The 16046-nt window shown below is 37.1% G+C and overlaps 1 protein-coding gene across 1 annotated transcript in view; it reads right to left on the bottom strand.

The window, feature by feature from the left end:
- NR2E1 (nuclear receptor subfamily 2 group E member 1) overlaps positions 1–16046 on the bottom strand; it is a 103729-nt gene that overhangs the window by 24984 nt on the left and 62699 nt on the right. The window lies entirely within an intron of this gene.

Genomic DNA, 16046 nt, shown 5'->3' with positions numbered 1-16046 from the left:
TCTTTATAAGATGACTAACCTGAGATGTATTCAAAACAAAAACAACCAGAGATGTTACAAGGAACAAAGGAATAAGAAATCCCCCAGGAAGATAGGTCAACAGAGATAAAGCTGCTTGGTTCTTATTTCCTAATGGCAAGACTAAAAGGTTTAGAGGAGACATAAGGGATATTTAGCTGTCCAGCTAGACAGGGAGCTCCATGAGGCAGACAGATTCATCTTTAGTCTTCAGCCCCTAGCACTCTGGCACATAGCAGTGCTTGAAAAATGTGGAACTTATGAGCGACCCTGCTTGATGGTACTCACAAGTGAAGTTGAGGCTTGAGGAGAGGGGTGAGGTGAGGGTTGAGGTAAGCCTTTGCTCTGCCCCAGCAATGAAGAGGATAGCGAGTAGGGACAGGTCCTCTAGATCCTCAAACCTTGGGAAGCAATGAAGTAATTTTTGGCTTTCTAAAACAAAAGAATAACTAGAGAAATAAGAAAGTAGACTATATCCAGGGAAAGATTGGCCCCTAAGCCTGATTGAACCCCTTAATTTCCTGTGAATTGCACAATCTGACTTGGCTTCTATTTAGCCCAGAATTATAGTACACACAAATCACAAGGGACCTTAAAAATAAGTACTCATCTAATTCCATCATTTTACAGATGAGGAAACTGAGACCATTAGAGACAAAGCTTGTCCTAGGTCACTCATCTAGAGACAGAGGCCAACCCCAGAACCCAGATCTCTTGATGCTGAGTCTAATGCTCTTTGAAATATTAATTTCACTGCATTGAGCCACCTCCCATTTCCCAGAAGGGTTTCTAGAAGCTCCTATTAAGGCAATTTCACTCACAAGTGAAATTGGAATAAGAATTCTTAATCAGAATTAAGAAGAGTGTTTTGTGCAACTTGAAGCAATAGTTCGGTATTTCTGGAACTTCAGACTTCCACTTGACAGATTTTTCTTCAAATTCCCTCTCTGCCAGCACTTAAAATTTGCTGTGTCCAAATCGATAGAAAATGTGTGAAGGTTTCTTCCTGTTTTGTTGAGGGGATGATGTAGACACTAATTGTGGTTGCTGAAAAAAAGCTCAATGATTAAATTGAACAATTAATCACTGAATTTGATCAGTGTGGATTGCCAATCTGGGCCTTTCAGATTTTAAAACCATCCCTCTATTCCCTCCACAGCAGGTTTAGAACCTGCCTTATCCAGATTACTGTTTCAACACTAATGAAACAATTGTTATGTAAAAAGGGATAGCCCGGTTTAAATGTGGCTAACATATTTGAGAATAAACTATGATTCTACATTCCGTCAATAAGTATATCAGGACCACAAATTTGATCTCTGCCAATGCAGTAAAAAGCATCATATATTCTAGTATGCTTTGTTTCTAAATGATCTAGTGCACACAGCTCTGTCGTCCTCCTATTCTAGTAAGTAATTTCAGAATTCACATCACTTACAAAGATGCCGAGTGGCTATTTAGGGAAGTCTGATTCAAAAAAAAAAAAGCCTCCAAAACAAAACAAACCTCCCCTTCTCTTCTCCCTCCCCCAAACCCCACATGTTTTGTGCAAGACGGAGTCAACCAGTGGGATTCACAGGAGGTCCCCAAGTCAAATGCTGCAGCTGCGTTTTTTAAAAGGGTTGGATAAACTACAGCCGTTAATAACATCTGTATCTATGCAAGCTAAGATGATGATAGGGGTAATCAGATCTCATGCTTCAGGGCATAAGATGATTGCCTGCTGGGAGGAGGTGAATTTGGCCTTTCAGGTATAGCAGTGTACAACTCAGGAAGTAGGTTGCTCCCAGTCTCTAAAATTTCAGGTGTAATTGACATGATTTTGGAATAGATGAAACTGATTTTAAATTTAGTGTTTCTTTCAGATGAGGACATTAAATAATGAGAGATTTGAAATGCCCACATACACCACATACAACATGTTTCTCTCTATAGATGATACAAATATTTAGATGCCTTTTTTTGAAGGCTGAGGTTCTTTGATATGTTTTGACTGTCTTTTAGTGCAAAGCAGATACTTAATAAATGCTAAACCACAATGAAAACAGTGGAGGTAACTCAACTTTAGTCTATGCATTTATGATTAATAAAATAATGTAATTACCCAAATATTCATAATAGCGCATATTTGGATCCCTGAATATATGTATTTCCAGTTACATTAGCTAAATAAGGATTGGAGTTGTGTGTCTGGAGTATAAAAAGAATGTATTCATTTTAATGTCCCGATCAATAAAATAATTTTTAAAAGTTAATATTTGCCTGGAAGTGAGAAAGGAATTATGCCAAATAATCTTAGCTTCTCTTTTGATTTCTTTTAATATTTTCAAACTCTAGGAGGGGTGCACTTTAGGACAGCCATACAACTTAATCACTTTTGAAAATACTGTGTAAGTGTGAGTAGGGTTAAAGAGCTTCATTTATTTAGACATGTAAAACCATGATGCAAGACATAGAGCATCAGACAGTGGTCCACATTTCAGAGAGATGTAGAATCTTTTGAAGGAGTTGATTTCTAACAGAGTAGAGTCCTTTTGGCATAAAAGACATTCCTGCTACTGGGTTTGTCGCTATTACTAAACTGCTCACTTCTGTTCCACACAGAGTGACTATTCTGAAGGATATGATTGTTAAATGTAATTTTTAAAATGATGCACATAAACAGTACTAAAGGAGGAAAAAATACTGCAGCTGTTTGGCTGCAGACAGGCATGGGGAATTAGTCAGAAGTCCAAAGCATCATAGTTAATAACCATTATTCTGTTGTCTGGGATGTTTGTTTAAATACTATTGACACTGTGTATGTATTGTCATCTTTTCTAAATTGTAGCTCTTAACCACTGAAATCTTGTTAAAGACCACCTAGGGTTTCCTCTGTATGATGCTGAAGTGTGTATTCACCTGACGGATAAACAAAAACTAGATTTTTTTTTGTTTCAATTTTTCTCTCATGTGCAACTGGCAGGACATTTTCTGGACTAAAGAAAGAGATTGCTTGAGTACAGTAGAAACAGAAGCTGTGGAGTCCCAACCTTTGTATTTCTCCTCTAGTGATAAAAAACGAACAAACCCATCAACTGATTAATACAATTCAGTTCTACTTAAAATTCATAGATCTGTTTGGTATGAGACTGTATTTTAAAAGACTCATACTTGCCATTAAGTGTGAAGAAATCAGTAACTATTCTTTTCATCAACAGCATGTTGGTTTTTTTTTTTTCTTCCCCATTTAGATTTTGCTTATTAAGTGAGGTCATTTGGGAGAAGAGCGGCTCTGGTGGGTGGGGAAAAAATCTAACAGCCCGACTCCCAAGTTGAGAGCTCCAGATCACGGGCCATTCAGTACAAAGCGTTTTATATCTTGACTTATGAGAGGACAATAGCCAGTCTTTCAAAGGCACCACCTGTGATTTAGCACGGTTGACATCTTTGTTAAAGAGGAGCCAGAGGGCAGAAGAGAAGCAACACGTGCACAGTCCGGAACTTGTTACCGTGACCCACCTTCAAGGCTGTTTCACGTCTTCCCTGAGGTCTCGCCAGGTTTTTTTGCTTACAGGCTTTTTAAAAGGTGGTGAGAGGAGAGAAAGGAAATGAACGTTGTACACATTAATTGACCCAAAGCTCTGGACTTACGGCTTGAAAGCGCCAAGCTGTCCCATTTTACAGATGGGTAAACGGAGATCAGGTCCGCGAAGTGTCTGGCTCAGCAGGTGCGGGGGATCGGGGACCCCTAAGGAGTTTCGGGGCTGCCGGACTGGGGGCACGGAGGGCGGCGCGGCCGCGGGTGGGATGTCGAGTCTCCCGCCCAACCTTCAGGCCGGTGGCTTTTTGCTTCCTTCCCGAAGGTCGCTTCTGACAAATCTATCTATTTGGGGCAAATTGTCAGTGAGAAACTTCCGCTCGAACTGCCGTGGACAAAACCGGCTGTTTGAAAAGGGTAAATCCCGCGGCCCCGAGAGGCCGAACAATGGGCCGCTGGTGCTGCTGCGGCGGGGGCGGCCCGGCGGGCCGCACAAAGGGCGGATTAATTGGGGCCGCGGCTGAGCGATTCGCGCTAGCTCCACTCAGCCCGCACCGCAGGGCGCCCCATTGACTGGGCCCCGAGCCCCACTTTTCACAAACTCCAAACAAAAGTCAATTTCTTTTTTATAAGGCGGGGGAGGGGGGCCGCGGCCAAGATTCTCCTCTTTCTCCCCCGCCTTGCAAGAATGGGGGGATAGTGGGTGAGGCTGGAGGGAGAGGGGCGTGCGGTAGCCCGGGAGTGGGAAGGGACGCGCGTGTGGCGTCCCTGTCCCTGTCTCCGCTGCCACCTCCGGCCACACCCACCTTCCAGGCAAGACCCTAGATCCCTGCAGGAGGCCTAGCAACTTCACAGAAAAGCAGATGGGGTGATGACAAGGACCCGGGTGAGGGTGGGAGGCACCGGGGATGTATAGGCAGGTGATTTAGAAGGAAGGGAAAGAGACATTCTTTAGTATTCTAGACCTGGCGGGGTGGGGGGTGACTATTCAACAGATATTTATTGAACAACTACTATGGTCCTGATAGGAGGGAGAAAAAAGTGAGTCTGCCTTCAATTTACACACAAGTTGTGAAGACAGATTTCTAAATCAATCAGCAGGTGAGGGAGACCAGGTGCCAGAATGAGGGTTCCAAAGAAAGGCATCACCATCCCTCTGTAAAGTTATGAGGTAGACTTGCCCATTTAATATATAGAAAAAGATATCTAATTACTTTGTAGATACACTGTGGTGGGAGAGGTGGCAGTAATTTAAAAAACCAACTCATAGGATTAATATTGTCACTGGTCTGAAAAGCACATCTGGAGGGACCAGATCATCACCTCTTTTTCTCTCCTTTCAAAATAGGAGAATGAGTGCAGAAGGCTCTTTAACTGACATTGTGGAAAGCTTGGTTGGCAGTGGTTGCATACAAGACATCCCAGTCCTTGTTAGTGCAAAGGCCATATTCTTCTTTGATGACCTGTTTCCCAAGTGAATCATCAGGGAGAAGGGACTAGGTGTTAGTGTAAGGGAAGTCACTTGTTGGGTAGAGGGCTTGAGCATGTGCTAACAAATGATATCCCAAGCTTTTTATTTTATGGGGTATGCTTCTGCTCTTGGATCTGCAGGCACTTGTGTGCTCTGCGGCTTGCTAACTGAAGTCTTCAATAGCTAGGCTTTAGTATAGACACACTCCAAAGGCATCAGCTCAGGGTGTAAGTACAGTGAGAGGGGAGCTCTGATGGTAGATACTGAATCTGTGGCAGGCTCAGTAAGAGGGATGAAGAAAGCCTTCAAGGACAGGCTGAAACATGGTTGGAGACAGAAAGACCTAGACACTGACATCAAAAAGCAACAGCAGCAGACAGACCTGCTGGCAGAATCCAACCTGGGCTCCTTTTCAACACCAGTTTAAAACTGTAGATTTAAAACTATCTTCTCTGGGCCAGACTGTAAACCCTTCCAGATTTCTGTTGAATCAGAGGCTGTGAAAATCAAGGGCAAATATTTACCTAAAGATGTCACAACTTTGAATTTCAATAATAACTTATCTGCTAATCTCTGATGGAAATCTAGAACAGCTGTCATTTCATTGTGTATTTTAAATTCCCAAAAGATAAATTTGGGAATCAACATTGTTCCCCACCAATTCTCAGTATGCTTTCTTTTAGTTTATTCATGCCTTTGCAAATTCAAATAATTTTTCTTTTGCTTATTAATATTATGAAAGTTATTAAAGCCTACCAAAAAATATTTGACCCTTATTGGCAAGTGTGACCATGCTGAGTGTGTCCAAGCCAGCAAACACTGAGTGAGGGTGTAAAGACTGTGATATCGCATTATTAAGAAGAAAAAAGAAAATACGAGTCAGAGTGATAAAACTTCCACATTGAAGGAATCATAAAACAGCAATGTGTAGGTTTAGACAGAATTGATAATAGACTCTGTTAATAGAAAGCTTATGACCACAGCTTTTAAGAACACCCAGCACAATTGTTTGTCATTTCTATTTTACAGATGAAGGTCTTCTGAAAGGAAGACAGACATTAGGTGATTTTGATAAGGTCTGCCTATGAAAGAGGTGACATACTGGCATCAGGCCTTTCCATCACTCACTCTGGTTAGTTTTCAAGACCTTGAATTACTCTCTTGAATTATTTTGGAGTCATTTGATATGAACATCACTAGAGGAAAGAAGCTCAAGGAAATCTGATTATAATTAAACTCCATTTTTTTCTTTTACACTTGCTGGCTGAGCAAACACTGCTGGAAAGGGAGGATTATGATCTTGGTATCCTCAGGCTTAGGTTACCAGAAAAGTATAGAAATTTGACTTCTGATAATGGTAGAGCAGGGACAAGGACAGCTCCAGATCTAGAATACAGTAGTCATAAGCCAAAAAGAAGGAGCACTCAATCCAGAGATGGACTAAATTTAAATCAATAAGTGAATGGCGTTAGCCAAGGTCCTAGAAATAACATCTAACATTTGATTGTGAATTGTATCATATATATAAGATACTGTACAAATATATCTATACTATTTAAAGAATGAAATAAAATGACTGCTCATATCCTAGCAGCTACATTTTGAAAAAAATAAAAAAGAATCTCAGTAGTATCTGTAAGGGGACTACTTTGTGCCCTCTTGGATTGCATTTCTCCAACACACACCAGAAATAATGATCATCCTGAATTGTATTTTATTCATTTGCTTGCTTTCTTCATACTTTTACTACTTACATATCACTAAATAATATAGGGCATATTATATTGTATAATATATATAACAATGTAGTCTCCAGTGATTTTTTTTTCTCCCAACACCATGTTTAATGTTGGTATTAAATTAATTGTGGTACATTCATACAATGTGGTTCCTTCATTCTTATTGTCATATAGTAATCCACTGTGTAATTAATTTTATGGTAGAATTTATCAATATCTCCCTTCAGTAGCTGATATTTTTGTTTCCTATTTTAGAAACCTTTCCCTATTGTGAGGTTGTAACGGTGTTCTCCTAAATTGTTTTCCAAAACTTTTATAATTTTGCCTTTCCACATCTAAGTCTTTAATATCCAACTGAAATTCATTTTTGTGTATGGTGTGAGGTAGGGATCTGATTAAGGTTTTTGTTTAATAAATTTTCTTAGTACCATTGATTGAATCTTCTCTCTGTTTATCTCTAGTGCCAACTATATTATAAAAGCAAGTCTCTATATGTGCCTTGATTTATTTCCAGGTTCGCTATCATATTCCTTTGGTCCGTTTGTCTAGCCCTCTGCCAGTATCCCATTGTCTTACTTACTGCAGCTTATTGCTAAGTCTTGATAACTCAGAGGGCAATTCTCCTTACCTTGTACTTTTTCTTACGGAGACTTGGCTATATGTGATCTTAAAATGTTGTTGGAATTTTCATCAGAACTGGAGTTAATCAATATAATGAGAACTGACATCATCATACTGTTAAAGCTTCCTACTAACAACTTGATATTTCTTCATTTATTTAAATCTTATCTTTTTTTAATGGAGGTACTGGGGATTTAACCCAGGATCTTGTGCATGCTAAGCATGTGCTCTGCCACTGAGCTATACCCACCCCTCTAAGTCTTCTTTAATGTTTTTTTGATAAGGTATAATTTTTCTCTCTAAATGAGGTGCACAACTTTGTTAGATTTATACCTAGATTTATTATATTTTTGCTATTATATAATGGTATTCCTTTACAATTATATTATCTTATTGATAATTTTGCTGTATGGAAATGTATATTGATTGAAAACCTCTCTTATTAATTCTAATAATTTACCTACAGGTTTTTTTTTTGAGTTCTCTATGTGGCCAATAATATTATGTAAAATATGACAGTTTTTAATCTTTCTTTTTTAACCCTTAAAATTTTCATTTATTTTCTGTTATTATCATACAGGTTAGGACTTTGAATAAAATACTGAACAGCAATGGTAATGGCAGTAACTTTGATTTTCTCTGATATAAAAAGGAAGTATATGATTTGTGGGTACATATAGATATAGACTTGGCATATATTCTTGGTGAATTAGTTAGCAATTCTTTTCATTTCTAGTAATGCTTTGGCCCTAGTCTATTTTTTCTGATAATAATTTAGCCACATTAGCTTTCTTCTGTTAATATTTGGTTTTCCATCCTTTGACTTTCAACCTTTCTATGACTTTATGTTTTAAGAATGTCTTGTAAACCAGTATGTAACTTTTAAAATTCATTCTGACAATCATCATTTAACTGGCTTCTTTAGTACATTTATATTATAAAAAATACTGGTAAGTGTACTTGGATTTATTACTACCATCTTTTTGTCCTTTATATTTCTACTTTTTTCTCCTTTCTTTTTTTTTGATCCTTTTGTATTGATTGAAAATTTTCTGTTTGGAAGTTATATTCTTTGTATCTCTTTTCTTTTTTTTTAACTTTTTTTTTATTGAGTTATAGTCAGTTTACAATGTTGTGTCAGTTTCCAGTGTAGAGCACAATTTTTCAGTTATACATGAACATACATATATTCATTGTCACATTCTTTTTCACTGTGAGCTACCACAAGATCTTGTATATATTTCCCTTTGCTATACAGTATAATCTTTATCTAGTCTACATATGCCTGTCAGTATCTACAAATTTTGAACTCCCAGTCTATCCCTTCCCACCCCTCTCCACCTTGGCAACCACCAGTTTGTATTCTATGTTTATGAGTCTGTTTCTGTCTTGTATTTATGTTCTTTTTTTAGATTCCACATATGAGCAATCTCATATGGTATTTTTTTTTCTCTTTCTGGCTTACTTCACTTAGAATGACATTCTCCAGGGACATCCATGTTGCTGTGAATGGCGTTATGTTGTCAGTTTTTATGGCTGAATAGTATTCCATTGTATAAATATACCACTTCTTCTTTATCCAGTCATCTGTTGATGGACATTTAGGCTGTTTCCATGACTTGGCTATTGTAAATAGTGCTGCTATGAACATTGGGGTGCAGGTGTCTTTTTGAAGTAGGGTTCCTTCTGGATATATGCCCAGGAGCAGGATTCCTGGGTCATATGGTAAGTCTATTCCTAGTCTTTTGTGGAATCTCCATACTGTTTTCCACAGTGGCTGCACCAAACTGCATTCCCACCAGCAGTGTAGGAGGGTTCCCTTTTCTCCACAGCCTCTCCAACATTTGTGATTTGTGGACTTTTGAATGATGGCCATTCTGGCTGGTGTGAGGTGATACTTCATCATAGTTTTGATTTGCATTTCTCTGATAATTAGTGATATTGAACATTTTTTCATGTGCCTATTGATCATTTGTATGTCTTCCTTGGAGAATTGCTTGTTTAGGTCTTCTGCCCATTTTTGGATTGGGTTGTTTGTTTTTTTCTTATTAAGTTGTAAGGTGCTTATATATTCTGGAGATCAAGCCTTCGTCAGTTTCATCTTTTGCAAAAATTTTCTCCCATTCCGTAGGTTGTCATTTTGTTTTGTTTATGGTCATATCTCTTTTCTTTTAGTGTTTGCCTGGCTATTTTAATGTTTTCACTTAAACAAAGTTAATCAATATCTTTCTTTCTCCTAAACAACATGAGGACCTTAGAATTCTTTTAATATTATCCTTTTCTAGTTCTGGAATCCAATTCTAGCTTAATCCCTTTCCCCCCACAGTTTATATATTATTGTTAATATAATTACATTTATTTAGATTTATCTGTATATCTGCTTATTAGTTCCTTCTTTCTGAAGTACATCAGTTATATTTTTCTTTGGTGAGGATCTGCCAAATGTTAAAGTCTCTTAATTTTGGTTGATTGAAAATATATTTTACACTCTTTTTTTTTTTTTACTTTTCTTTTTACTGTTTTTAAACTTTTCTTTTTTCTTTTTCTTTCCTTTTTTCTTTTTTGGCTGGGAGGTAATTCGATTTATTTATTTTTAGAAAAGGTACTGGGGATTGAACTCAGGACCTAATGCATGCTAAGCATCCACTCTACCACTTGAGCTATACCCTCCTCCTATTTTACACTCTTTCATGTAAGACATTCCACTGGGGATATAATGCTTGATTCATAGTCATTTTCTCTCAGCTCATTGATGATATGATTCTGCTGTGTGTGTGTGTGTGTGTGTGCTGCTGTGTTGAAAGGTCAATATTCAGTCTAAGGCTGCTCATATACAGGTGATCTGTCTTTCCTCTCTGTTTACTTTTAAAGTTTTCCCTCCCTTTTTGAGTTCTGCATTCTTACAACCATAGTTCTAATGTGAATTTCTTTTATTTATCATGCTTGGGATGAACTTGGCTTCCTGGATCTGAGCACTGTTGTCTTTAACAATATTAGAAAATTCTCATCTATTATCTCTTTATCTCATTGGAAACTGCCTTCTCCACACTCTATTAACTCCTTCATGTACTCTGATTAGGAGTTATAAAACTCTTAACATCTCTTTTATATTTTTTTGTCTCTTTGTTTTCTGGACTGTATTCTGGAAATGTCTTGAAACCTATTTTCCACTTCACTGATTCTCTTTTTTGTTGGGTCTAAACAGCTGTTTAAACCCCTTCTTCCATTTAAAAAATTGTTTTACTTTTCACTTCACAGAGTACTGTTTGGTTCCATATCAGATCTGCTTGGATGTTCCTGTTTCTTGTTCCTTGCTAATATTTTCAAGCTCCCCTTTTATTTCATTAAGCATATAAAATTTGTATTTGGTCACTAATAATGTCAGTATGATGTCTTTGCAGGACTTCTTTTGAGGTCTGTTGCTTGCTTCTTTTGCTCTTCACTTCATAGTACCATGTTTCTTCCTAGGCTTTAAGATATTTTTCTTCTGGGAGCTTCTCATTTGTCTTGGCACTTTATCTCTGGGGATTCTTAGAAGCCAAAGTTGAAGATGAATTTATGCAGGAAAGATCTGCATTTGCTCCTTCTGGTCAAGTTACTCTAGGGTTCTTTTATATTGAAATATTCTATTTTAGCATTTAAAATTTGGGGGAGCCACATAGGTGGTATGAATTCAGATAGAAAGGTCTCCTGTGAGAGACCTAGTTGTGCTTCCAAATTCTTAGGGAAGTTTCTTTCCTTCCTTCCTTCCTTCCTTCCTTCCTTCCTTCCTTCCTTCCTTCCTTCCTTTCTTTCTTCCCTTCTTTCCTTCTTCCTTCCTTCTTTCTTTCCTTCTATTCTTTCTTTTCCTTCCTTCCTTCTTCCTTCCTTCTTTCCTTCTATTCTTTCTTTTCCTTCCTTCCTTCTTTCTTTCTTCCCTTTTTCCTTCTTTCCTTTCATTTTTTCTCTTCATTTCTTCCTTCCTTCCTTTCTTCCTTTTTTCCTTCCTTCCTTCCTTCTTTCCTTCCTTCCTTCCTTCCTTCCTTTCTTTCTTTCTTTCTTTCTTTCTTTCTTTCTTTCTTTCTCTTTCTCTCGTTCGTTCTTTCTTCTTTCTTTCTTTCTTTCTTTCTTTCTTTCTTTCTTTCTTTCTTTCTTTCTTTCTTTTTCTTCCTTTCTTCCTTTCTTTCCTTCCTTCCTTCCTTCTTTCTTTCTTTTTCCTTCCTTTCTTTCTTTCTCTTTCCTTCCTTCCCTCTCTCACTCTCTCTCTCTCTCTTTCTTTCTTTCCTTCCAGCATCAACATTAGGATAGGCAAATATCCTTGCTATGGCATCCCTCTTTCGGACAGGGTGCATTTTTAAAAATTTATCTTTACTCTAATGATGTAGCCCTTTGTGTTTTCATCTTTATACAGAGATTCTCCTAGCAGGTTCCCCACCATGGGCAATCCCTGACTATCATCCCAGAGTTGAGATTCAGGGTCTCCAGAGTCTGATGGAAACTGTTAGAGTGAAAGCTAGCTTTGGAACATGCTTACTTATCAGTGTTCCTGTTTTCACTTACTTTTTGGGATCTGAAAATCCCTCTCTTTTGTGTGAGCTCAGTGACGCATTTAAAAAATATTTTACCAAGCATTTTAGTTATCTTAGTTGAGACTGTCATTCAGGGTATCTTTATTAGTCAGAGTTCTCCAGAGAAAGAGATTATATTATGTTACATTATAAATTATGTGTATGTCTATGTTTATAGAGATATTTTAGGGAATTGGCCCAAGAGACTGTGGAGGCAGGCAAGACCAAAATCCACAGGACAGGCTAGCAGCCTGGAAATTCCAGCAAGAGTTGATGTTACAGTTTTGAGTTCCCAAAGCAGGTCTGGATGCAGAATTCCTTCCTCTTCAGGGGACCTCTGTCTTTTCTCTTAAGGCCTTCAAGTGAGTGGATGAGGCTCACTCACATCATGATGGTAATCTGGTTTACTCAAAATCTACTTTAACCACATCTAAGAAATACCTTCATAGCAACATCTAGACTAATGTTTGACCAAATGCTGGGCACCACAGCCTAGCCTGCTGCCACATAAAATTAACCATAGCAGCATCTAATCCACCAAAGTGCTGGAAATGGGAAAATGTAGATACATATAGTCAGCGCTATAATTTATGGTGATGAAGTGATAGCACAATCACAGGGCACAATGATGTCATTTTTGGAGACTTCAATGAAAGTAGGTCTAAGGAGACACTGAGCATCCTCTTAAGAGGCTGACAGACTGTGCTGTTTTCACAGTCTAGTGCTTACTATAGGCCTGTAGTGCTACTATAGGTACTATAGGTTGTAGCAAATGTGTTCTCCCATATGAAATTACAGGAAAGGAAAAATACACTTAATTGCCTTAAGAATGATGCAATTTATCCTGGAAAACTGTATTATTTACTCAAACTTACCAAAATTCAGTAAGTGTCTTAAACTGAAAATATAAAGTGAGCCAAACTGAGGAAAATAACTATTACATTGCGAGGGGATCTGAATACTGGTCATATGCATTTTAGACTTTAAAGGGTGTTTTCAGGTGATTTAAAAGATTTTTTTTCTTCTTTTTAAAAAAGCTATTCATGATTTCTTAGATGATGATGATAGAAATGCAAAAATCCACAAATTGCCTAGGTATCCACATATATAGAATGTTGACTTTTCTTCATAGTGAATAGCAGTAGGCTCACTTATAATGCTTTTCAGATTTGGGAGTTTTTTTTGTTCTATTTGAGGATTTTAGGGAATGCCTCTAAGGGAGGAAGGCATAGGGGAGTAGTATCAGCAGTCAGTAGGAAAGGAAGCAAGAGATTTCTGCAACCTCCATGTTCCTCTTTCTTGGTTTTTCTGTTTTTCCTCCCTATAGCTAAAAATCAAGTCATGCCTCAGCATGCAGCATTATTGCTTAAAACAGAACAGTGAAAGTCTAAACAAGGAATTTCAAAATATATGCATGGTCAAGAGACTGGATGAAAATATCAACAGTGGTGGTATGGATAGTAGAATTATCAATTACTTTCTTCTTTATATTCTTTTGTATTTTTTCAAAGTTTCTATAATAAATACAAACAACTTTATACTTAGAACATAAATTATCTTTAAATTCATTGTACAGAGCAAGAACCTAAAATATCTTGAGAAATTTTTATTTTAAACACAAATGGGTTTTCCTTATGCACAGTATGTAAGACTGAGCTTTTATACTCTATAAAACTATGTTTAAATAAGATATTCCAGTGTCAAAAAACTTGTTTTCATGTTAGCAAAATTAAAACTCACCAAATAGTAACAAATTAAGATTATCTGATGCATTTGGGTGGAAAATATCAATATTTTAGATTAATTCCTCCAGAATTTATGAATTTTTTATTAGCAGACTTAAAAAATCTGCTTTGCTAAAACTAAAATATTTTTCCAGCTTCTAATTTAAGCTGGCATTTTGTTTGTGAAATACATAGCTTGAAAAGCTACAGTCTCTAACATTTGTTATCCTTCCAAATCCCTATAGTTTATATACAGGTTAATTATAGTTAGAGCTCTTAGAATTCTAAATCAGGAGGGAAGTTCATTTGTAAAAGCTGTGATTCTTTAAACTGCAAAATCATGAGAAGGCCAAAAAGATCAGTTTAGGCAGAGGCTCAAGGTAGTTTCCTCTGGGGAATAATCATATAAAACAGGAAATGTGTAAATCTGTGAACACAGATACATTGATAAGTTTCTCCGTAGCGGGTAAATACTAACTGAGCTAGAGAGAAATTAGTATTCATGGTAAGACCTCCTAGGACTTGACTGGATTTTCTTGAAAAGAAAAAAAGAATACTAAAGGGTTAGGTAATAATAATTAAAAAAACGTTCTGCTCTGGCATTCCATTGTTCTTCTCTGGAGGGTTATAAGGATGGTGCTCAGTGACCTCTCTGTAATGTCACGAAGAGCAGTGGCATCTGGATTAGTAGAGAAATTAACATTTAGAAGAGACTTCAAAGACCCTTACACAGATCCAGAAGATTCTTTAATGTGTATGTATACATAAATTGCATGTATACTAAATTAAGACCTACAAAATATCTCTAGATAGATATATAGCCTTCTTTTTTGGTGAATGGGTATGAGAAGGGATGCTAGACCATTTGAAGTTCTTAACTGTAAACCTATCTTTTGTTTAGCAAAGTAAATTTAGTATCAAGGCTTTAGAATTTCAGAATCAAAGCTTCGTCAATTTGGTGAGAAACATTAAATATACTACTAAAGACTGATGTGATAAAAGAGAAGGGAAAGAGTTGACAGGAATAAAATGGAAGTGTAAAATAGAAAGAGAGAACAGAGAAGGAAGACAGGAGTCAGAAATGGTAAAGGGGGTACTGAATGAGGGGATTAAATTGAGGAGAATGAGGAATAATTCATCTTCACAGGGCCCCTCTCCTCATGAAGTTTTAAAACAGAGAATTCTATCTATACATGAGATCTAACCTTTCAGAAAAGAAAACATCCAACTTAGTTGTTGGGAAGTTTCTTCACAATGGGAGAAAATCTTCTCACTTGTAGGTGGGTATTACTCGTAATGAGAATAAAGGAAAAGGAACTGATACTAGGGATGGTGTGCAACGGTGAGGCTACCATCCATTATTTCTGGCCCAGCTGGGTGATAACTAACTCTACATTTGCCTGGTATTAGAAGACTGTCTTATTTCTTTGCTACTGTCTGTTCTCTCTGTTTTTGTTGGGTAAAGTGATGGATAGTTAGGGGTTGGTGTGAATACAAAGAGTTGATTCTAACAGGGATTTTCTAATCTTTCCGGCAAATCATTTACTTGCTCATCTCTTTCCCACTTTTCCCTGACCATTAGATTTTTCTCACAAGAGCAAGCAGGAAGATTAATGAAGCATATTGACCTAATGGAAACTTGTAAACATATAAATGATCAAAATCTGGATTGAAACCTGGAAGAATGCACTTAAAAATCATGCACTTTCCATTTTCCTTATGTTTATTCTTTCTTATAATAGATGATGTCATGGCTAGGGGAAATGTTTTGCTGCTTGTCCATTGTTTGTTCATGTGTTATATGATGGAGGGACCTCATGTAGCAGCAGTCAAAAAAAGCACCTTGTCCTGGATTTTCCTTTCAAAGTGCCATTAACAGGTTATGTGATGCTGGATAAATCACTTACCTAAACTTTTCCCTGTGTAAGATGGGAGGACTAGAGTTTGGCCTCCAGCACACTCCTACCTACCCCAAAACAATTGTTGACTCAATCTGTATCCTATCAACGTATGTTAAACTTCACACTAAGTGAAAAACATTGCACTCAAATAAGGTGCATGTTTTAAATGGATAAGTGGGGAGGGTGGGAGATGAAGGAGAAAATTTAAAAACTCATAACAGAAGCTGAAAGCTGACCTAAAGTTAATTTAAGACCTCTGGTATTTTAAGCTTAATAGATTAACTTAAAAAAATTGTAGAAGTTTAATAAAATGATGTTTCAGACTAGATCATTTATAGAAATTTAAATCTATTATGCTTTTGTGGATTTTTTTCATGTACCCATAGACTGTTATAAAATCTTATGATTGCTAAATCTGAATTTCCAATCATTTTTGTTGCAGAATCTGAAAATTGCTAGTCCCTTCTTTGATTTTATAATAAGAACAAATACATAGTTTAAAAAT

Source organism: Vicugna pacos, chromosome 8 (genome assembly GCF_048564905.1).
Source record: "Vicugna pacos chromosome 8, VicPac4, whole genome shotgun sequence".
Classification (NCBI taxonomy): Eukaryota; Metazoa; Chordata; class Mammalia; order Artiodactyla; family Camelidae; genus Vicugna; species Vicugna pacos.
Note: the sequence above shows the minus strand (reverse complement) of the source record. Positions and strands in the feature narration are given on the sequence as shown.